Here is a 23620-nt window from a genome sequence, read left to right as displayed (position 1 = left end):
ATGTGGGCCCCAGAACATTTGTTCTCTTTCATCCCTCGATATGTGTGGGATGAACAGATCCTTCCCAGGAGAGTCCAAACTGTTTGCTTGCTTCAGCTCTCTCCACATATCTGCTTCATTCTTATTGCCATCCTTTTCTCTTTTTTGCCAGCATTCTTATTGTTTTATATCTGGTTGATCTCTATAATCTTTTGTCTATTTCTATTTTGTTTGAGTTTGCTTTTTCCCCCCTGTTACCCGACTCTCTTTTCACTTCCTGTGATTACAGTAATGTTTGCCAGTAATGCGAGCCGTCTATGTACAGAAACACACGCACGCACAACATAGACATACGCAGAAGTCGCTGCTTTTATGAAGGAGTGTTGAAATCTGTTGAAATCTTCCTTTTTGATCCAGACTGAAATATTAAACTGTTGACTGAATCTCCATTCAATTTTATACACACATTCGTGGTCTCAGATAGATGAATCCCTGATTGTGATGGTCCCCTGGCTGTTCCTGTTCATTGGGGTCATTTATGTCATCACTGTGACAACATTCATTGAAGGTCCCTAGAATATAAACTACCACTGACAGATCAGTTGCCACTTGATAAGGTGAAATACCTTGATATCTTCTGGATCCACCCAGCTTTTTGTGCAAATATTCATGGTTCCCAGATGGTATATCGAAATTACTTTCATGATTCACTAACTTAATTTATCCCCATCATCAGTTTAGAGTTAAGATTTTAGTAATAATAGCATAAAACTATTGGCATTATCCAGCAGCTTTAATTTATCAGTAGTCCTGATGAGCTACCCATGGGTTTATGTATAAGATGAACTGACTGCTTAACTACAAAACTAGTTGATTTGAATGATGTGCTTATATGATAAATGTGCCAATAAAATCATTCTTGAGGGTTTACTTTCACAAACGGGGTGATCACATTTCAAATATTACTATTTCCCCCAGATCATATGTTACACTGATAAGAAGTTAGGAAGAATACATCTTCCTAAGTCCCTAAGTGATACGTACTTTGACCTCATCTTTGGGATTGTTTACTACAGGTTTAAATCCTCAAGTTTGAGATTTTGGAAGTTTACTTCTTCTATAAAAATGAGAATTTTCATATGACTTTACAGAGACTGACGTGCTTTTGGAGCAAGCTTCAAGTGACCATTAAAGGAACTTCAGTTATAGACAGTTGTGCACTCGTTTCCTGTTTCACCCACCGATCCTGCTGTTTCTTGGGATTTACAGAATGTCTCCCTCCATGAATTAAACATTCAGTCATTTTGCTTAGAGTATGATGCAAAAGTCTTGAGTCACCCATCAATAATTTATATTTTGCTGTCAAGTTCTGCAGGCTTTCTGAAGGTCTTTCAATGCTCTTCTTTAGACATTAGCTGCTTTTTCATTTATTTTCAATCCAGTCTTTGTATTGGTCCTTGTTTTAAAAAACAAACAAACAAACAAACAAAAACATTTCCACAGCATTTTTTTAGTTTGTTTGTTAATCCACTTAACACTGCCCTACAGTATGAATCATTAAAGTATGAAAACCTAAAAAGATCAGTAAAAGATCAGTTACTGTTTTCTCTAAAGATAGCAAACAGCAAACAAATTTCCCACATGTGGGACTAATAAAGGTTATCTTATCTTATCTTACATTTTATCTATAAGCACTTTGTTACTTGTCGCAAAACCCAAAATTTCTTTAGTTGATTCCCGTAAAAATCCAAAGATAACGCAGTTTGACAGAAAAAATAAGCATTTTTACATCAACGATTTAGAGAACTATTAGATGAAAACTTGGCAATTCTCAACATGGTGTGCAGTGCATCCTTAAAAACATCGTGAAACCTGAAAAAGTGGTGGACAAGCTTTATAAGACATCTCAGTGGAAACGGTGTCTGTTCAGGAAGGCTGAAGTATCCCAAATTACAACAACTGGCCTGAAAATCAGTGGCTCTTGTGAAGTGATGATTCCAAATTTGAAACTGGGTTGAAATCATCATCAGTTTGTATGCGGAGAGTTCAGAAGGCAGGTACAATAGCGAGGGTCTACAGCCATTTGTAAAACACGACCGAGGCTCTGTCATGGTTTGGGGCTGCATTTCAGCCAGAGGTGTTGAGAATCTTGTCATAATTGGTGGATTTATGAATAATCCCTAAATGCAACAACGTCTTGAAAGGATTTGTTTGGCAGAAAAACACAGAATGAAACTCTATCAGTCATTGATTGGCCTCCCCAGAGCCCAAACCTCAACATTATAGGAGTGTGAGATTGTCTTAACAGAGATTGAAACAAAAGGCAACAAAAATCCAAAGAAGAGCTTTGAATGTTCTTCATGAAGCCCGGAGAACTGCTCCCGAAGACTACTTCAAGAAACTACAAGAAAACTTGCCTAAAAGAGTTCAGGCTGAGGCTGACTTTCAAGCTTGAAATGATAAAACTTGTTGTATTGCCAGGTGTGACCACCGGGAAAAAACTAGCATTGCTATACTGTAAACTTTTGTTAGTTAACATATTTTATCCTCTTTTTAAATCATTCGAACCCAGTTTATAGTTAATTACCGTCCATACAACAATCCCAACAGCAGTGCAAATATAAAGCTATCCCCAGTCAAAGGTTCCAAGTCCACGTCTTGTCCCCAGTTGCCGTCTAAAACAGAAACACACATACACACTCCTCAGCCCTAAGCCAGCAACTTTCCTGTGTGCAAGAGGTTTCTCTCCAGAGTCACTAGATCACTGTCGGATTAGCCCCCGATTTCCCTGCAGGCTACTGGGGCGCCCCAAGTGTGTCTGTATTTTTCATTGTGTGTGCCTGTGTGTGCGTGTGTGAGAGCAGGCATGCTTGCAAGTGAAATGGCAGGGAACATGGTGATTAACACTGGACTGGATGTGTGGTTGCTCCCGGTGCTGGCACGGTTGTGGGGAAGTGCTGAGCCGTGTAAGCACCTGCTTTATCCCCCCCCACGTCACATAATAAAGACATCAAGTGCACCATTGCACTCCCCTACACATCCGCCCCTCCCCCTTGTCTCACTCACACAGTCCCATACTACATATAAAAAAATATACGCAGGCAAATTTAGTCCCACATATCTATGCGTAGATATTTGTATGGCTGCTGTGTATTTTGGCCTAATCGCTTTTAACATAGAAAACCACACTAAACTCATGTCTCCACCATCTTTCCAAGCGTGACCTCCACAAGTTGGCCAGTTAATCCTGGAACGAAACTGTTGTACCACCTTTAAATGCTCCATTACTCAGATCTGTGGTCAGCTTTGTTCCGGCTCAGTCTTCCACTGGTCCTTGGACTCAGCCACCAGACTTCAGATCACAGTGTCCGAGTCTTTGGCTTGTCTTGTAGAGTCTGGCAGTGTGTTTTAAGAAATAAGAGCAAACAAACAAAACAGGCTGAGAGGAAAGCACAGAAATCCTGTAGGGATGCCTCATACCAAGTATAAAGAAAGAGGTGGAGGAAGAAGAAGGGAGAGCTAGGGGAGAGGAGAGCAGGGGGTGCAGCTGCAGCAGATTCAGTGCCAGTGTTGGTCCTAACCAGCAGCTTGTCTTTATTTTTGCAGAATGTACAACATGGTAATAATTATACTCTCAGATCATTTCCTGTCATGTTTGTTTATTCCCATTATACATATTGCCATCTTAGCTAAAGGGCCCTTTGTCTCTTTCTTGTAGCTGGGACAGAGAGGAGTGTGGGGGCTTCCACAGGTGGGGCTTACTTCAGGGTATCAAAAAAGGAGACTATGGGAATTTGACTCTCTTGGATAATTGGCTTTTTATGTAGTTTCCCTTCAGCTGGGCAGGAGGCCGTTCTGTCTGGAGAAAATATGAGCAAAAACCAAAGCAAAGAGGGGCTCTGAACCAGAGATCTGTGTAGCATACCCATACTTTGCCTAGGAAGGTATCTGTAAAGTCTCAAGTTGTTAGCCCCTCCCCATCCCCAAAATATAGTGTGAGATAAGTTTAACCACATGCTGCTACATACTATCAGCAAAACAGACATGATTTTGATACTGATTCACAGTTGTTGTTAACACAAAAGTCACAATGTTTTCTGACCTAAATCTAACTAAAGTCATCATTTTCTTAACCGCTCCTCAAATTCACTGTCTGTCCCAGCCGATCCCAAAAGGCAACTCAGTGGTCTTTTACTATACTAGACCAAATCTTAGCCAAAGCTTTAAAAAATTGCAATAAGGATTGTAGCTGTTTTGGAAAGTAAATTCTGCAGATAGTGTCACCAAATTAAAAACTAAACAAAAACAAAACTCTCATGTGTGTCGTTCTAGGACTTTCATGGAGAAACAAATTATTTTTGGTTTGTATAATTCATTGGACTTGCAAAATGTGCTGAGGAGATTGAATCATATCTGTGTGTCTTTTTTATCAGCTCTCTCTGGGAAAGAAAAATATCTTTGTCACGCTGTTGTGTATTGATCACAGTTCCTCTGTTTGAAGTCTGATGCTTCCTTTGCTGGTGCATTTCCTCGTAATGGCTGATGACAGGGGTGTGTTTCAAAGCCAATGTGGTGCTGTAGCAACTGTTTCTTTCGTTTTTCTTTTCTTTTTCTTTTTTTTCACTTTTGGCTCGGTCAGACTGTGAACAGTTTAAACTGGCGTAGAGTTTCACAGAGCCACACAAAGGATGGTGAGGACTACATGAGCACAGCTTCCACCTATCACCCACCGCCCCTGATGCTGTTTCAATAATGATACAAAGCATAATGTGGGACACAGTGCTCACTGGTTACCAGCTACACTTTCTGGCAGGTGCCTTGACGCTTATTGCACTGTAGATTAGTAATGTCGTTTGACTTTAAATTGATCATCTCACTGGTTATGCAATATAAACATTTTAAAAGGCTACAGTTTTACCTTTTTTTGTATCCATGCTGATGTTTTTGATCTTAAATCGAATACTTTCAGGATTCATTTTGAAATTCAGGTCTTATAGTAATTTATAAATGCCATTCCCCCGATTCAGTCAGCTTGAGTTTGGGCCTTATTATCTTGCAAGGCCAGTGAATCTGTGGCAGCATCTGGTGCCCGACATTCAAGGTTTTTTAAGGTGGTGGTACAAACAGTAGTATCGACGACATATTATTAAATCTATCAATCTATCTGCTTGTCTTTCTATCGATCACATCAAGCACCATCATCATCAGTTCTTTTTTTTAATGTGAGACTGGATTGCCACAGGTGCGCAAAATGAAGCACCTAGGCATGCAGACTGCTTCTACAAACATTTGTGTGATAGGATGCCAGCTGTCCAGCTAAACCAATCGGAAGATTTTCCCACTACCAAATATTCCACTGTCAGCTGTTAGTGGTATTATAACAAAGTGGTAAAAATTGGGAACAGCAGCAACTCAGTAACAAAGTAGTAAGCCACGTAAAATCACAGTGGGGTCAGAGGGGCATATTGAGCAATGCCCGCCAACTTTCTGCAGAGACCACCAAACTTCATGTGGTCTTCAGATTAACACAAAAACAGTGCATAGAGAGCTTCATGGGGTGTGTTTCCATGGCAAAGCAGTCACATCCAAGCCTTGCATTACCAAGTACAATGCAAAGTATTGGATGTATTGGTTTAAAGCATACTACCGCTGGACTCTGGAGCAGTAGAGACGTGTTCTCTGGAGTGACAAATCACAGTTCTCCATCTGGTAATCTGATGGATGAGTCCAGGTTTGGCACTTGCCAAGAAAATGGTACTTGTCTGACTGTACTGTGCCAAGTGTAGAGTTTGGTGGTGCTGGGATTATTGTGTGGGGTTGTTTTTCAGGAGTTGGACTCGGCCCCTTGGTTCCAGTGAAAGGAAATCTTAATGCTTCAGTATACCAAGATATTTTGGAAAATTTCACGCTCCCAGCGTTGTGGAAGCACCTTGAAGATGGCCCTTTCCTCTTGCAATATGACTCCACACTAGTGCACGAAAGAAGGTCCATAAAGACACGGATGAGCGAATTTGGGGTGGAAGAACCTGACTGGTCCTGACCTCAACCCGACACAACATCTCTAGGATAAATTAGAGCAGAGAATGCAAGCTAGGGTTTCTCATTCAACATCAGTGTCCGACCTCACAAACGTGATTTTCCCGGAAAAGCTGAAGCAGTTACAGCTACAAAGGGTGGGCTGACATTATATTAAACTGTATGGATTAAGAATGTCACTGTAGTTCATATTCGTGTGAAGGCAGATGAGTGAATACTTTTGGCGATATATTCTTATCTATCTACATGAGCATGCAAAAAAACAAATACACGGTGAACTGCAGGTTATGTGACATGCTGAGCAGTGCTCTATGCAGAAGCGCTGACTGTGACAGGGTCGGGCGGTAATGCCGGGGCACTGGAGGTCTCTCAAGTGTCGCCCAAAGCTATGGCCACAAAATTTGATATAGCTGCAGTGGTGATTATGAAGAAAAAGACAAAGGCAAACTTTCAATTATGCTTCCCTGGGTACTTCTCAAAGGATCGTGTCTCTGGGTAACATTTCTTTGGAGAGCTTTCAAGACCTTCAAGAGTATGTTTATCAGGTTAATTCTACGAGGAACTAGCAGCCCATTTTTTTGATCAACCCTATCCTTTGTGTATCCCCCTCTTCTTTAATCAAACGCAAGACATTTCTCCACCTCAGATCTTCCTTCGTGACATTTCTTCAAGGATTTAATTTGCTAGCAGCCATCAGCAGGCTTGTCAGTCAGTAGTCAAATGATCTCCTCTCGCATAGGAACTACACTTAAAATTCACTCCATCTCCCCCGTCAATCACCGGTGGCTGCATCAGATCAGAGTTTTGTCTGAGGCGAGGCTGAGCTTGCTGGAGATCAGTGGTGTCAGAAAATTCCCCTGGCCTCCCTCCATCCCCAGAAGGTCACTTTGCCGCAGGCTCTATTTTCTTTCTTTGGCTCGAAGGGTAGCAGCAAAGCTAATGTACCCGACTAATGAGGGCGAGGCAGAGAGGGGGGAAGAGAGCAAGTAGGGGGACGCAGCCTGCAGATTAGCTTCAGGTTTTGACTTAATATGTTAATCTGTTGTCTAAAGTTGAACTCTGTTTTTTGTTTTTTTACAGTTTATGGGCAGTCCACCCATAGTCTTCCCCTGAACGTGCTGCGCCACTGTCACTGTTTGTCGCTTTTTGAGGATCTTTTGTTTCTGGATCAGCTTTTTTTTTCTCCCTGAAAGCTGATCAAAAGTTGTTTATTTGCCTTTGTATATGGCAGCATCACTGCTGTGCAGATTTCCTCTTCATGTCTGCATGTGAGCACGCTCACTTGTATGTTTGTTTTACGCATTTGCCTGCGCACGCACGCTTGTTTCTCTGTGTCACCACTGGCTTTAATCATCTGTGGAGCGAGGCCACGGGCTGAAGTCAGTGGTGACCCACCCACGCTCATCCTGTGTGTGCGTGTGTGTGTATTTGTGCATTTTTGTGGGTGTGTACATGTTGCTTTCCTCCTTGTGCTGCAGTCCTGCTCAACTGCTAATGACCCAGCAAAGCACCTTAATGACAAGGAACACATACTCCCTGCTGTTCTGTGAGCCACAGCTAATAAGTTGGTCAGTCAAACACTGAAAGTAGTGTAACCCCTAACACACACACACACACACACACACACACACACACACACACACACACACACACACACACACACACACACACACACACACACACAAAAAAAAACAAAAAATCAATGAGAAAACAGCAAAGCATGAGCTCCAATGAGCCAGTAAGATTTTACAGCTTTGGCATTGACCAAAAAAACACACAAAAAACCCCCAAAACAAACAAACAAAAAATCTTCCATCACTCAGATCTGCTTAGGTCTTTGATGGGCGAGAGAACGATGGAACACTGTAAGACGCGAGTGAATAGTAAAATCAGAATTTGTTTATTTATCTTTTACTGCTAATCCCTCATTAAAACCAGTCAGAGACAGCAGGAGCTCTTTGATAAGAAGCAGCACAGTGTTTGCTCTACTTCTCTAAGCGCTGTCATCTGGTAAGGCCCACTGTGTGAGTTGGCTGCCGACACCAGGAGATTGTGTTGATATATCTTATTTAAAATGTATCATTTTCATAACTGCTTCATTATATTTTTTTTCTTCGCGTGCGGCTGTTTACTCAGTTGTAATCTGTTAAATCAGAGCGCTCGTCGCCGCTCGGGCTTTGTCTCGAGCAAAGACTTCGTTATGAAACGGCACCCTGTCCGCTTCCATCTCTTACACGAAACACAGATCACATAATTGCTCCGATGCTTGGCATGCGCATGTATACGCGTAGGATTGCACAAGCATGTGTGAGTGTGTGTGCGCAGCCCACACTCTAACTCTACATGTGTGTAGCGAGGGCTGAGACGAGGCTGTATTTCATAGGTCATTTCCCTCCGCTCCCCTCCCTCAGAGCACACAACCCCGACTGCGTCCGTCTAAAGCCGTGATTGAGTTCAGCTCATTTTTCAACTCTGCCTCATGTCCAGGTTTTAATAAAGCCAGTCAAAGGGTTGGGAGAATTAAGGGGCTGTTGGGTAGAGGGGGAAGAGGAGGAGGAGGTGTGAAAGGCACTAATTCCAGCATTGCTTGGTGCTGGTTTGGGATCTCATTAGTGCCGTGTTGTACTGTCACACATACACCTCCACTTGCTCAATCATAGCAAGCAAAGACGTGTTTAAATCCAAAATGAGTTCCGGGCTACAAAAACCCTCATGTCCACATATCCAGAGGAGTCTGATTTATGGAGGACCCAACTAGGAAATACCACAGACCTCCATCTCAGAGCCAACATTTGTTATGCTTGTTTCTTTTCTGGTTTGTTGTTATTCCATTATTCTGGACTTCATTGCCTTTCTCTGTCTCTGTGCTGCTTCTTCTCCCTCTGCTCATTTTAGGGTTGATCTTAATTGCCCCCCTTCCCTGCCTGGCAAGTTACTATCTTGCAGCAAATGAGTGAGTAAAAGCAGAAAAAAATAGAATTGCAAGCAATTATAATAGGGTCCAAGCAGCCCCACGCAATTTAGACCCAAGACAAGTACCCCAGGGTATGATAGGGAGGTTGCAGGTAGTTTGACTAGACATCGTTTGCAAAAAAAAATAAAATACAAGTGAAAAAGGCATGGCCTACATCAGCAAAATGTACTCCATTTGAGGTGAATATAAAGCATGTAATTATGGGATGTATGGTTCAAGTAGCTCATTCTGATTCAGTCTTGTCAATTATTGTCGCAATTTCAAAGCTGCTGGCGCGTCTCGGTAACACGCAAGGTGTCCTTCAGCGCCTGTTACGGCTTCAGAGAGACTGGGTCACTCTCAGCTTGTTTTCGTTGCTGTGGTGAAGGGGCAGATTATAATCCCACCCCACACAAGTACCTTTTATCGCCTGAACCCAAAGAGTTAAAACACCTTATGTAAACGTTACGGAATAAGAAAAATTTCCTTGAATTTCTGGTCAGTTGAAAGACCATTTAATCACAAGAACAAACTGTCTGATTTTCAAAAACATCCAAAAAAAAAGCAGCCGATGCTGCTAATCGATATCAGTGGTTCCCAAGATGGAAGGCTGAACCACGTGATGGCTTGTGAGATCAGTCCTCTTACAAAGAAGAACTTTTTTAAATGTAAATGTAATAACAAATTACCAAGTTTTTCTGATCCAAACTGATTAGAAAGGCAGTTTATCTCTAATACTTTGAGTGCTACAAATAAAATTACATTAACCTCCAGTTTTACTGCCTGTGCAGAAGAAGGTACTAAAGACAGTGATCTCAAAATCTGGGAAAAATAATTTTCTAAAATTGTGAACCTGATGTGCTTACTGAACTACAGTAGCAGCATTCAGTAGTCATTTTGAAAGACTACTACTTACCACTGGAAATGCTTACGCATCACATACAGTGTCTTAAAAACAGAAAGCTGTAAGATGCTCTTGAAATTCAACTTCAAGCTCGTCAGTTTGATTTTTAACAAGACAAGGTGGGCTTTTCCTCTCTCACTCCTAACACGATCAGCAGTTCACGCCATGAAAGAGCCTCTTATTTGGCACTCCCTACTGTAACACCGTGTACCTTACAGTATCTCATTTCCCTGTACACCGGTATCCTCCGCACTCTCATTAAGGGGCCTGACTATCCTCTAAATCCACCAGGGTTTGATCATTAGGACGTACGGGAGGAATCAATCCGGCAAGTGAATTCACATCACATACACCTCTCGCTCTCATCAAATGACCTTGACTGCTGCCGCCGCTTGGTTTTAGATGAGAGGCTAAGTATGACGACAAGATGTGTGATGTGGAGATGAAGTGTGCTGTTGCACTTTAGTGGGTTAGAGGAGCTAAATTCGGGCAAGCTAATGAATATGCCACGCTGACTAATTTAAAGTTCAGCTCCTAAGTAAAGGTAATGAGAGCCTCTGTACTAACAACAGCATCTCGCTAAGAGGCCAGGGTTGCTGATTTGAGGTCGGACATCTGCAGTGTGCTCGAGTGGACACGAGGGTGGTGCGGGTTGCCTCGGAGCTAGTTAGCTACAGCCCTGATGACGATTACCTCATTAGGGTGATGTCGCCCTAATCTCCCGCGTCAGCTACTAGAATTCAGCGGCCTCCCCAGTGCAAACGTGCTTTCTCCTCACTAGACACACACACATAACACATTGTCACAGTGCGATGCTGCAGGCTCCTGCTCTCAGCAACTCAGTAGGTCAGTTAACATCTGTGTCCGAGCCTACTGTGCTACTCTCGTCACTCCATTCATGTGTAGCAGATGGAGGTTAAACAATATGTAAGCAAATTTTTTTTCTTTTCTTTTAGTGGTTTGGGTTAAGATGTGATAGCCAGCAGTTCTAAAATGCAGGTGGTTTGGAGGTAGAGATGAATGTGCTCCAGACTGGGGGCAAATGTCGCTGTTACACAACTGAAGAGTAATAACCACGTTGAGGGCCAGCTTGTTTTTTTTTTTCTTTTCTCCCTCCTCTGCTGCGCTGTACAGGAGACTGGGCACAGTTTCAAAGCCTACTCTTTTCTCACTCTGACTCAGTCGGAAGAAAAAAGTGTCCTTCTCCTACATTCATGCTAGAAATTTATCATTCTGGTGTCTGAGTGTAGACTATGAACAAGAGGCCATTGTCTCGTCTTCAGTACGCTGTACCTACCTGCATATCACGGTCACATGTAGCGTTCAGGTGCACATGAGAACTTTGACTCTCTCTGATGCTTACTGTATCGTCTCCCGGTGAGCCAGTTTTTGCTCACGGTACTCAAAGTACTTGCTTATCTAGGCAAGTACTGTTTCTTAAGTATTCACCTTGTAATTTAGGTATCCACACATTTTTCTTTTTGAGTACATGGTCCTGGTTCTAGATTCGAGGAACGTGCGCATGCTGCAGCAAGATGTCGGATTCGTTTTAACTAGGCTCATTAGCTGCAGAAGGCGGCACCAGTTAATTAAAATAATTCCCTGTTATCGCGGCTGCTTTGGTCAGCCAAACGATACTGGGGGGACTGCTATGCAGCACAGGCTGCTCCTGCTCAGTGTACGGCGCTTCTCGACCACAGCTAGCACCTAATTAGCGCCGGAGGAGGAATATTTTACTGTGAATTAACATGCCGCGCTTTGGCCTGTGCTCTAATTGACGAAGCTCATCTGAGGGCTGGAGGAAGACTGCGGTTGTACGGAGGCTTAACTTAAGCGCAGCAGAGAAACACGCATAGAATGTTTAACCATTTCACAATTAGTGAGAATCAAAAAAGCTGCTTGTTTAGTGGCCGATCTGAGTCCATTTTTATGGGCGTTGCGTACTCTCTCAGAGTAGGGCCTTCCTGTGTTCCTCCATGACCCCCATTGCACTCACTCCAGCATGAAAGCAGGTGGGGGATGTGACCTGGGTCAAGAGGGCAAAAGTGGCAAATATCCTATAATCCGTGTTCAGATCAAAACTCAAAAGGTCCACGCTAATGAAAGTATTTGGCCGAGCCATAATCCAGAGTAATAGGAAGGGATCCAACAAACACTCCTCTAATCAAGTCACCCTGTTGAATAACATTAAAACCCAAACAACCTTCAAAATACATATTTAAAACCCCGGAGTAAGCTTTAGCACGTGGCTATGCCGACAGGCAGCATTTTAAAAAGAAAATTTAATCACACTAATATTTGATTGGAGTTTCTTGCTGGGCAGTGGGATATTTACAGGCACTTGGTATGACTGCGTAAACACCACTAAAGGACAGGTTTATATCTTTTCAGCTTCTTCCCGTACAGTGCCCCCTCCCCGCATCTGCAGTATATTAATATATGTCTGATACATCGTTGGCTTAAGTTATTTGTTTTCTCAGTGTGGCTCTGAAAAAGTTTCTTTCTGATGCAATTCTAGTGTAAAAAATGTATAACAAAATCAACACAACCCATGTTCTGTGAAAACTAACCTGCTGCTGATGCTGGGGGCTTCCCATCATCCCATCGTGTTTCTTCTTCACTCACCTCTTTTCAAGCTCTGTGTGTTTACACATCACTTTGCATTTAATAATTAAAAACAAAACTGCAGCTCACAACAGAAATTTCAGTGGGACTTTTTCTAATTATTTTTTTCCCCACCTGCCAAAATCACACCTTAACCCTTTATCACACCAATAGTGAATACTGTTACAGTACGATTGATGGGAAAAAAATGTCAACCTGTTCTGTCTTTCCAAGGAGTTTATCATACACAAGGTTCCTGTGCTTGGTAATAGTAAATAGAGAAAGGGAGATAATTTAAGTTGACATAAATGGACAGGCTGGCTTCCTGTCCAAAGGGTACTCCGCCTTTTATCCTATGACCCACTGGTTAAAAAAAACTTGATAGATGGATTGTGCAAATTGTACATCAAATGTTTGCCGATCATTAAGTGTTTTTAGCATCCTCTTCAAAGTTTGTCATAGTTTAGGTCGCTTTAAAAAAAAAACCAGAAAGCTTTCTCATATTACACTGACTACAAAAGTGAAAGCAAACTTTGGTCAAAGCTGCACAAAGCTGAAGACCATCTCTAATATCACTCATGGACAACCTGGGTAGAGCTGCAGGAAATCATGGCCCAAAATCCTCCTGTCAATAGGTTTTCACAGCTGAAGGTAAAATGCTTTATCAGAATGTGGCTAAGTTAATGTTAACAGGTCATAGTTTTTATCATTTGCTTCGTATAAGCATTGAAAACAAGGCTTTTTTGTGCTATTCTGTAACTATAATGAATCCTGTTTGGCATATCTTTGGTTATTACACTGAGTTATTTAGTTTATGTAAAGACACAGGGCTCAGCACTGATCAGTAAAATGAGGAGTTTTACTGATGAGGGTTTGACCTTTGGTGTGGTGATGGGGCTACTGCTGAGACTAATATTGTTTTTCTGCATTTTTAATTAAAATAACTATGAAAAATACATATATACATGTCATGAATATGTGAAGAAGTATATTTAGTTGTTTAAAGACAGAATTTGACTTAATTCATTTACTAAAATATAAATTTTTTTGGTTTGCTGCCTCGGGCCAACTTTATGCTTTTATTACACTTTTCCTTGGGCAATAATGGTAAAGCCATGCTTGGTCCTTGGGCTGCTTGCTTTAGGTTTTTGGGTGCTTACCTGGTTCAAAACACTTGATTCAAATGGACCGTGACATCAGGCAGAATCAACATTTGATGCTGAGTAAGTCATTTGATTTGTTGGAGCAAGGACCAGGATCACGACGAGAACCTCTTTATGCAAGCCAACAACTGACATGAAGTTGTACCAAATTACAGGAAATGGGCAAAATCATTGTTTTTATCGGAGGAAAGAATGTGATTGGTCAGTTAGGGTCACTCCCCCTAACAGTAACTTGATGACATACAGGCTAAAACATCACACACACACACACACACACACACACACACGCACACACACTCTTATTGGTTGTTATTTATCATTGGAATACATTTTTTAGTTTTCTCATGGATCTACTACATGAGTACAGACAGGAAACTGTGACATTTTGGTACCCTTATGGCACATTGTTGTGCCTGAGGCAGCAAACTAATTTCTGGTTAAGGGGGAAGGTGGGGACTGATATATCAACAGGGACACCCCCAAGCTCTCAAAAAGTAGGGTGGGGTTTTTTTTGAAAGAAAAAGAAAATTCACACTACCGTGCAGGGGTGTCAAACTCATTTTTAAATAATGGGACATAAACAGTGGAAATGAAAGTATTTAATAAAGGCATAAATATGAAAAATTACAGAAAAAGTTCTGGTAGTTCAATGCCCAGACTGTCCTGTACATATAAAGTATATAAAGTTTTTTTGTTTTAGTTTTTTTCATTTTATTCATTTAAACATTTAATCATTAGTAAAGCCTAACGTATCACATTTGGGAAGTGTGTTATCGAGTTTTTGATGTTCAATAAAGATTCTATTTTTAAAAAATTCTAAATTTCTGGCAATTTTTTCATGGTTCAGGCTTTAAAGGGGTTTTACCTGTTTATGTGTTAGTTGATAACTCTGATGTAGTGTGATGGTGATTGGGTGGAGGTCTTTCTCAGTAGGAAAAACTATGAAACCTCAAAATCTATACATTCCTTCATGTTTTCTAAAGCAGTACACTGGGCCAGATTTGAGTCTTTGCAGGGCCAGTTCTGGCCCCCAGCTTTATGTTTGACATCCCTGTATAGATGGTTAATTTATAGCCCATTTCAGTACCTGTGTATCACATACAGATGAGAAAACTCCTAACATGTACCCATGATCCGCTGTGATGACATCTGTAATATATCCGAGTTAACTGCTGTGACTCTTCTCAAAACAAAAGATGTCTCTCTTGCTCACCCTCTGCTCTCCCTTTTGTTTCCTTGTTGCAGAGCTGTAACAACATTGTCACATTTTAACATATTGGTTGTGAGGAGAGTGGGTGGGAGCGCTGATTCTTCTTAAGAACATTTTTTTTTTTATCCATCTATTTGTACGGTGATGTTTCTTCTCAGCGTGCTAATCTAGCAGTCAACAGTGGTAAAGCTGGAGCCGTGTATTCCACAGACCCGGGGATCTTTTGATCAGACCAGCGCTGCCTGCTGAGCCCCCCTTTCGCAACCCTACCGAGACTGGTTTGCAGCTGCACGCAGTGTGTGCACAGGCCGCTGCATCAGTAGATGCTCGCACACAAGGTTTCTCACTGTGTGCTTCTCACACACTCGCACACCTGTGTATTGATATTTCTCACGCACACAAAAAGGAAAACTTCCATATTCTGATTATAAAATATGCCCGGCACGTGCTAAACATACCGCGGTTTAGCTTTACCATGCTTTCTTTGTAGGGTTGACACACAGCTGTGAACACATACACACACATGTGCACACACACACACATTAGGGCCCACTCACTGACACATGAAAGCAGACACAGAGACGAGCAGCCTCCGTGGGCCTCAGAGAGCTCTAATGGCCTTGTAGAGTGCAGTCAGGGAGAGTGAGGGTGAAGAGCAGAGCAAGGTGAAGACACACACGTCCACTTCCAGATTAACACACACACATGCACGTGAACATCTGTGTGCTTAGATGCACTGCACACAAGCGCGGTGGAAAAAGTACAGCGATGAGAGAAAGCGCACAACTAACAAACATGCCACTACAAGCAGAATTCGGCGCATCACATACTCTGTTTCTCTCTCTCTCTCTCTCACACACACACACACACACACACACATGCGCACACACACTGCATTGCTACAGTGAAGCAGCCCTGTCCTGATGAAGCTGCTGTTTCTAAAAGGAGCAGAACATGAATTATGCAGGTTCGCCTTCACACGAGGGGTTTTTTCTCCTTCTCCGCCGCATTCCTCTAAGCCAGCTGTTTTCTGTTTCTCCTCCACTCTCTCTTTCGCTCTTTTCAACTCGTCTTCTCATCTGAAACGCTTCTATCTTCTTTTTCCCCCACTTTATATCATGTCTCCTGAAGAAAACTGTAAGTCTCCCCCTCTCTTCTCCTGCGTGCTGCCCCACCACCGCTAACATCACCCCAGCCCCCTCCCTCCCTCCTCGGGCTCCCCACGCTTCTCCTGTTCTGCTCTCTGCTGCACCCACTAACCCTTTTTCCATCTCTTTATCTTTGTCTTGATGTTACACACACGCACACAGACACACACTTCTCTCACTCTTTCTCTGTGTTTGTGCTCACTTTTTCCAGTGGATGGAGTGCTGAGCAGAGGAATGGGGGAGAAAAAAAAGGGGGCCGGTGCTGCTCCAGTGGTATTGGATTCACATAAGTGTGTGAAATAAGAGATGCGGAAGTATTGCTGTTTGTCATCTGCCCCCGCTACTCAAGTTTCCCCCATTAAAGAAGCCTATGACAAATGTCCAGAATAAGCCGTAACAATAAAACTGTGATTTGCGAGAGAGATGGTAGGATGTGATAGATTTTGTGTGTGTTTGTTAAGCCTCTTGGAACATTGAAAAATACATATAAAATTCACTGTCATTAAAACTACTTTGTGTGAAGAAACTTTTCACGATTTTTCACGACATTTGTTGGGATTTTTAGACTAGCGGCAATACTTTTTTCTCCCACTTTGTGTTTAAGGCATAAGAAAACATCATCTGCAATCACAATAATGGACATAACCAAAAATAATGAGTGACTTTAAAAAAAAATCCAATAATTTTTATGCTTTACTTATGCTTTTGCAGCCTTTAGTGGAGATAGTTTCCAAGTCGACTCTAGTTAAGTATTCTGCAGGCTTGAAAAGCTGGCATTTAGGGAGACTGTTGATGAATGCGATGGATCGGGGGGGGGGGGGGGTGGGTAGTGGTTATGGTGACGTGGGAGCTGTCGTTTTTCACACTGACAAATTAATCATTGATTATCTTGTTAAATTTTCCCACTTGCTGTTATGGTTTACCAAAATAGGAATTCAAATGCAGAATTATGGACCAAAAGGGATTTAACAGGAAGTTTATTAAACCTACAGAATGATAAAGAGAGGGCAAACTTTATAAGGAAGTGTTCAATCAAACAAGTCCTGGAAAGGTAGGGATGAGGAACATGAGACAGACAGGAAAGGAAAGGAAAGTGTTTTTTTTTCCCATTCATGCAGAAGAACACTTGTGAGGTCAGACACTGATGTTGGATGGGAGGTGCCTGACTCGCAGTCACCTTTCTAGTTCATCCCAAAGGTTTTGGATGGGGTTTGAGGGTCAGGGCTCTGTGTTGGCCATTCAAGTTCTTCTGTTCCAGCTCGGCTAACTCTGGCTTTATGGACCTTGCATTGTGCGCTGGGATAGAAAAGTGCCAAACTGTTCCCACAAAGTTAGAGCTGTCCAAAGTGGGAGGAACTATGGTGCCCAGGACAAAGCCCAGAAAAATGTTATCCCACCTGCACCGATGTGCCCCATTCCCTATAGGTGACAGCCATTGCCACTGCTCCAGAGCGGCATTGTGTAAACTACTCTGTCCAATGCACTTGGTGATATAAGGCTTACATAAAGCTGTGTGTCCATGGAAACCCATGCCACGACGCACTTGGCGCACAGCTTTTGCACTGATGTTAATCTCAGAAGAGGTTTGGAGTTCTGCTGTCACTGAGTCAGCAGAGTGCTGGCGACTTATATGCATTATGTGCCTCCGCCCTCGATGACCACGCTCTGTAATTCGCTTTGCTGCTGAGTTGCTGTGGTTCCTAAATGCTTCCACTTTGCATTAATACCACTCATAGTTGATCTAGGAGGGGGGGAAACACTTCTCTCCATATAAGGAACCATGTCACCAGAGGAACACTGTGGTAGTCCTTGTTATCTTTGCTGGCTTTTGTTCCGTGTTGCACTTCCAGCCTACCTGTGTCTCATTCCCTAATCAGTCCTCTGTGTGTATTTAGTCTTTCTTTTTGTCTCTGTCAGATAATCTGTTTAACAGCCTCTATTTCCCCTGCTCCTGTTATTCCTAGTTTTCCCAGTGCTCCTCATTGTTTTTGGGACTCTTTACATTTCCAGGCTAATCCTGCAATCCTATTAAGTGTGTTTTGCCTGCATTAGGGTCCTCATTTTTTGAACTGCTAACCATACCTATAAGGCGATATTTATATCACTACTTTTTAGACCACGCTGGGTGTCTATGGAGGTAACATCTGTGAGTAGTGGAAATTAATTATCCCTTAATTGCTGTAAGCAGTACAAAACAATGCCCCTTAACTTGACTGTAACGAGTTAGAAATCTCAGAAGCTGCTAGAATCCAGAGACAAACAAGGTCACCTCCCTCTCCTGTAGTGTGCTGGGAAGTCACCTGCAGGCCAGTAACCAAGGCCATTTTCATCTCTCTCTTAAAGCATCTGCTTTGTCCTTGCGGGATCGATCCAGAGTGGCATTGTTCGCTGTGCCACTGTCAGCCGGGAATCCAGACGTTCCTAACAGCAGAACATTTCCCCAACTTCTGTTTAGGGTCCCGTTCCAGGACGCATGTGATCTGGCCCAACTGCCACATCTTCAGCAACAGCAGCACACACGACGGCAGCAGCAAAGTCCCATTGGGTGACAGTGTGGGGATTCACGCAGCCAGGGTTTATGACCTCGTTTGTTCCTCTGGGATGACAGAAGGCTCGTGCACTGGGGAGCTTTTTCATCACCGCTTGCAGCGAATAAGTTTACCCCTTTCGTTCTTCAAGGGCAATATTTGAGTTTAGCTAAGATTGACATTCTGCCTGTGTCGCTCGCGTTGTTGTTTTTACAACACGGAGGTCTTTTGTACGCAGAATGACAACGATGTTGAACAGAGAGCGTCGTGATGATCTGATTTTTGTGCAGCTTTCTTAAGCGGGGAGGGGGTTAAAAGGACAAAGAGATGAAAGACAAGTTAGAGACTGTTAGGATTTCTGCATTGTTAACCACACAGCATTGTAGACGTGCTGCCTTACATTGATTCCCAAAATCTTACCAGACCCACTGGTGCCCCAAGAATGCTCAAGCTCATACATTTCTCTAATGTATTTAGGCACAGGTTTGCAAAGTTATGTGCACGGGTGTAGTGTGGAGTCTGTTTAGCTTTAAGTTTTCAATGTCACCGATATGGCTCTGTTTAAACCTGGCTTATGCTGCATATTTAACCTGCTCCAGAGAAGGTTATGATCAGATCTTTGGATTACAGTGAACGATATACAGCACCAGCATTAAGTCCTCCTTGATGATATTGTGTTTGAGTGATACAGATTCTTAGCTGCAGTAAGAAGTGTTGAAGTCCACATTAGCAGTGCTATAAAATGAAGCAGTACACGTAAACTAGATGAATAATGTCTGCCAGCGTTCTTTCTCAAACACACCCTTTTGTGAGATTTAGAAATCCTGGCTTAACAATGAAAGTTGATGTTGAACCTTCTTCACAGGACACCCCCTCTAATTTACTGCTATAACCCTGTTTCACTCATCTTTTCCTCTCATTCTCACCCTCTGCTCTCCTCCCGGAGCAAAGCTTGTTGCGCAATGGACCGTAATTTTTTTTTCCAGCTCGTGTTTGGACATCTTTTTGTGTTTAATCGTGGGAGATTGAAAGGATTAAGCAGGAGATTACGTATGGCGGGATTACACTGACCCCGATATCGTGTGGCCTCTGGGACGGGATGAGGGGGAAGGAGTGCAGAAAGGGAATCAGAGCAGCCATGGGACCTGTTGGGTTGGATGAAAGATAAGAACAAGAGAGAGAGATGGGAGGGGAAAAAACGAGAGGTTGAGATTTGGAACATAATGACTGAGAGATGTGCGAGGAATGGAAAAGATGGTGGATTGATGGAGGGAAAGACTTGTAAGACTTGGGTTCATGTGAAAGGAAAAGGAGGAAGATGATACTGTTTTTTGGAGGGGTGACACATGGAGATGGCTAAAGGATAATTTTGGATTATGCTTTTACTTTTATATTTGGAGTTCTGGTCATTAATACTGTCTGTATTAATGACCAGAACTCTGTAAAGTATAAGCAGTATCTCTGCAGCGCATGTTCAAAGATAAAACCCCAGCAGTAGAGAGAGATCCCTGAATATAATTTTTTCTTAATATGATCATTAGTTAATAGAAAATGGAAATTAGAGCTCCTTTACCTTCAGTAATTTGTTCATAAGAGTCAAATGGAAAACGTGGATTGTCTTTTTCTTTTAATTAGCCCTTTACATAAGTCATAGATGGAAACCTGCTTATGGTTTGATGGATGGATTCAGTTTTTTTATAAGTCAATGTTCTTTTAATCGTTAGCCCCAACTGTCATTAGTAGATCTTTTTTGTGAAACATGACAATGTTGTTTGTTTGTTTTTAAGTTTTGTTTGCTTGTTTTTTGTCCAAACCTAATTAAATGATAACCATATTACTTTAAGAGAACTAAATTATATTTTCAAAACAGCGATGTGTGACAGTGGTGGAAGGTGCTGAAAAATGTTGCAGTTCTGCCAATACTGAACTGCTGTTGTTCAATGCCTGATGTTCTTGTTCTATTTTATAATATTTGGCATTTGAGAAAACAGTCACCTTGCGACAGACCTGTCCAGAGTGTACCCCACCTCTCACCCTATGGCAGCTGGGATAGGCTCCAATCCCTCACAGCAATCCCGAGTTGAACTTCTGTAGTAGATTTACTTTATATTTTAGAATCATCAAGTCTATAGTGATGCAGTCTCTGTAAGATATGATAAGATAAGTCTTTATTGTCATTGCACATTCATACTTATAGAATAGTACAACAAAATTGGAAACTGTCCCACTAAACACAAAACATAACATAACACAGTCAACTTTAAAGTGGATAAAACATGCAAAAAGGTATCAATAATAAATTAAAGAATGAATGTTCAGTGCACATTATTATGTAGACTGGATGACTCCACTCATACAGGCTTAGAGATACAGTTTTTCAGAGGACACTATGCAGTCCTTTGAAAAATTTAGTACATCCTTATTTATGTCACAGCCAGGTGTTGCTAATCAAATGTCCTTGATTAACTGCTCATCAGCAAGTGTGAGCACTCCTATAAAGGGAGTTTGCTAGTCTGGAGCATTCAAGTGTGTTAATACAATGTCACAACATTGCTCAGAGTGGACGTCCCAACAAATTCACCCCAAGGTGTGACCGCACAATGCTTGGAGCAACAACAAAAAACCCAGATTCTGACTCTGCTCGCCTCAGTTAGCATGTTAAACTTTAAAGTTCATGACAGAACAGTTAGAAAAAGACAGAGAAGTGTGGATGTTTGGAAGGGTTGCCAGGAGAAAGCCTCTTCTTTGTAAAAAAGAACATGGCAGCGTGGTTTAGTTATGCAAAGTTGTATCAGAACAAGCCACAAGACTTCTGGAACAATCTCCATTGGACAGACTAAAGCGGAGATGTTTGGTCATAATGCACAGCGTCATGCTTGAAAATCAAAACATAACAGATCAGCACAAACACCTCATACCAACTGTCTCCCCAGGGATGGAGGGGTGATGATTTAGGCTGGTTTTGCAACCACAGGACCCTGGCATCTTGCAGTCAGTGAGCTGACCATGAGGTCATCTATATACAAGAGTATTCTAGAGTCAAGTGTGAGGCCATCTGTCTGACAGCTAAAGCTTGGCTCAGCCTGAGGCATGAATAGGACAATAATCCCAAGCATCGCAGCAAATCTACAACTGGATGGCTGAAAAAGAAAAGAATCAAGGTGTTGCAATGGTCCAGTCAAAGTCCAGACCTCAACCTGCCTGAAATGTTGTGGTAGGACCTCAAGAGAGCGGTGCATAAAACGAACCTCAATGAACTGAAGCAATATTACAAAGAAGAGCGAGCGCAATTCCTCCAGAAAGCTGTGAGACTGATAAAGTCACACAGAACACAATTACTTCAAGTTATTGCTGCTAAAGGGGTTCTACAAACTACTGAACCATAAGGTGTACTTCAAGTCCTGTGATGATCTTTCATATTCGCCTAACTGTACTTAGACTACTACACTGAATATTCTTTCTTTGCTAGTGCTTCTCATATCTTTATTTCTTCCATCACATTTTCCCAGTCATAATTACATCACACCAAAACACACATTAGAATTAGCAAAATACTTTAAATCATCACATTTCACATTAAAAGTTACACTACAGTCGGCGAACTTTTGCATGCTAACACTTTCCGCTTCTCACATGCACAGGCACTTGCACATGCACACACGAACACATATGCCCATACAGAGTGGTTCATTACAAATATCCCATATTGAGGGATTTATTCATCAGAGTCTGTGTCATCTCCGCTTATCCATGTTTCATTCATTTAGAGCTGCCAGTTTTGGTTTAACTGGAAGTCAGAACAGATTTAACAGCGTGTCATTATAATGTGTGTGAGTACAGAGGGAGAAAGTGAGAGAACGGAAGCAAATGGGTAGACACTACAGTGGTAGTGGATGGAGACCTTGAGCCATCACCATCATTCACTCACATCAACAGTCATTGACGATGAGTAAGAGCATATTCATAAAAGTGGCACTTAAACTATCTATTGTTTCTCTCGTAGGTGGTAGATGGATAACACTTCATGTTAAAGTTTAGTCTTTCATGCAGAAAATAAAACATTTCTTTTACAATCATCTGTCATGTGAAATATGTCGCAGTTATGAAAATGTGAATAAAGAATACAGAAATCCATATGGGAAGGAGTGACAGGCACATCCTTTCCTACTTGTTTACTCTGAAGGCTCTCTTTCGAATTGGCTACAATACCTTGATGTCACCCATCGATTGTCAGCAGTTGGAAAGGCGGCGCAGTGCCCTGATTAGCATACAATTAGGACTGACCTGCTGCCCCTGGGACTGGACGTGGCGAGGGATAGATGGAGGTCTTTCGAGGAAGGGAGGGACAGAGGCAAGAGCAGCCTGACACAGTCACTTCTGTTTCTGCTGACACACACAGGACAGTCGTGGGGTCTCAGAGGGCACCGCGGGCCAAGGTGTGTCAAACCTGTATTGACGTTTGGGAGAGTTGTCTCGGCCTCGCTGACAGACGCGACTATGAGGGCTTAATGACTGTCCCACCCAAGGATGTATAAATGTATGTGTGCCTTTAGCACTCTGCTGTGTGACTCTTAGAGAGAGGAAAAGGAGAAATCCCGCATCATTTTTGGAAACTGTTATTTGGATCTAAAGGTAAATGCGATTTAGGCAAGCCTATCAGTTGGTACATCACACTGACACACAGACGTCAAGTCAATAGTCTTGCTGATGGTTAAATCTCTCAAGTAAAAATACATCAAATGTTTTCTTTGTTCTGTTCCTTGGATTATTTAAAGTAAATAGAAATAGTAAATAGAAAAATAAAGTAAATAGAAATGACATAGAAATAAAAGTAATTCATGTCAGTCGAAACTCTTTTTGTTTGAGGCTTAGCTCAGAGCTTAGCTTGTTAGCATCTTCCCAAACTGAGATTGGAAGCTGTCTGCAGGCCCCAGTCACATAGGTCTGAACTTTATTGTTTGCAAAACTCAGTAACTTTTTTTGAAGAAGTAACTATATAATTAATTGCCCAACACTGGTCATTATATACTGTATTTTGCAGACAGGACTCTCTCCCAGACCACAGACTCAGACTCATAATACAAGTCAGAAAGTT

The sequence above is a fragment of the Aulonocara sp. 'chitande type north' Nkhata Bay genome, linkage group LG7, assembly GCF_057382095.1.
Source record: "Aulonocara sp. 'chitande type north' Nkhata Bay isolate Kocher_YH1m ecotype deep benthic linkage group LG7, A_spYH_male_GT1.1, whole genome shotgun sequence".
Classification (NCBI taxonomy): Eukaryota; Metazoa; Chordata; class Actinopteri; order Cichliformes; family Cichlidae; genus Aulonocara; species Aulonocara sp. 'chitande type north' Nkhata Bay.
This window is presented reverse-complemented; position numbering follows the sequence as displayed.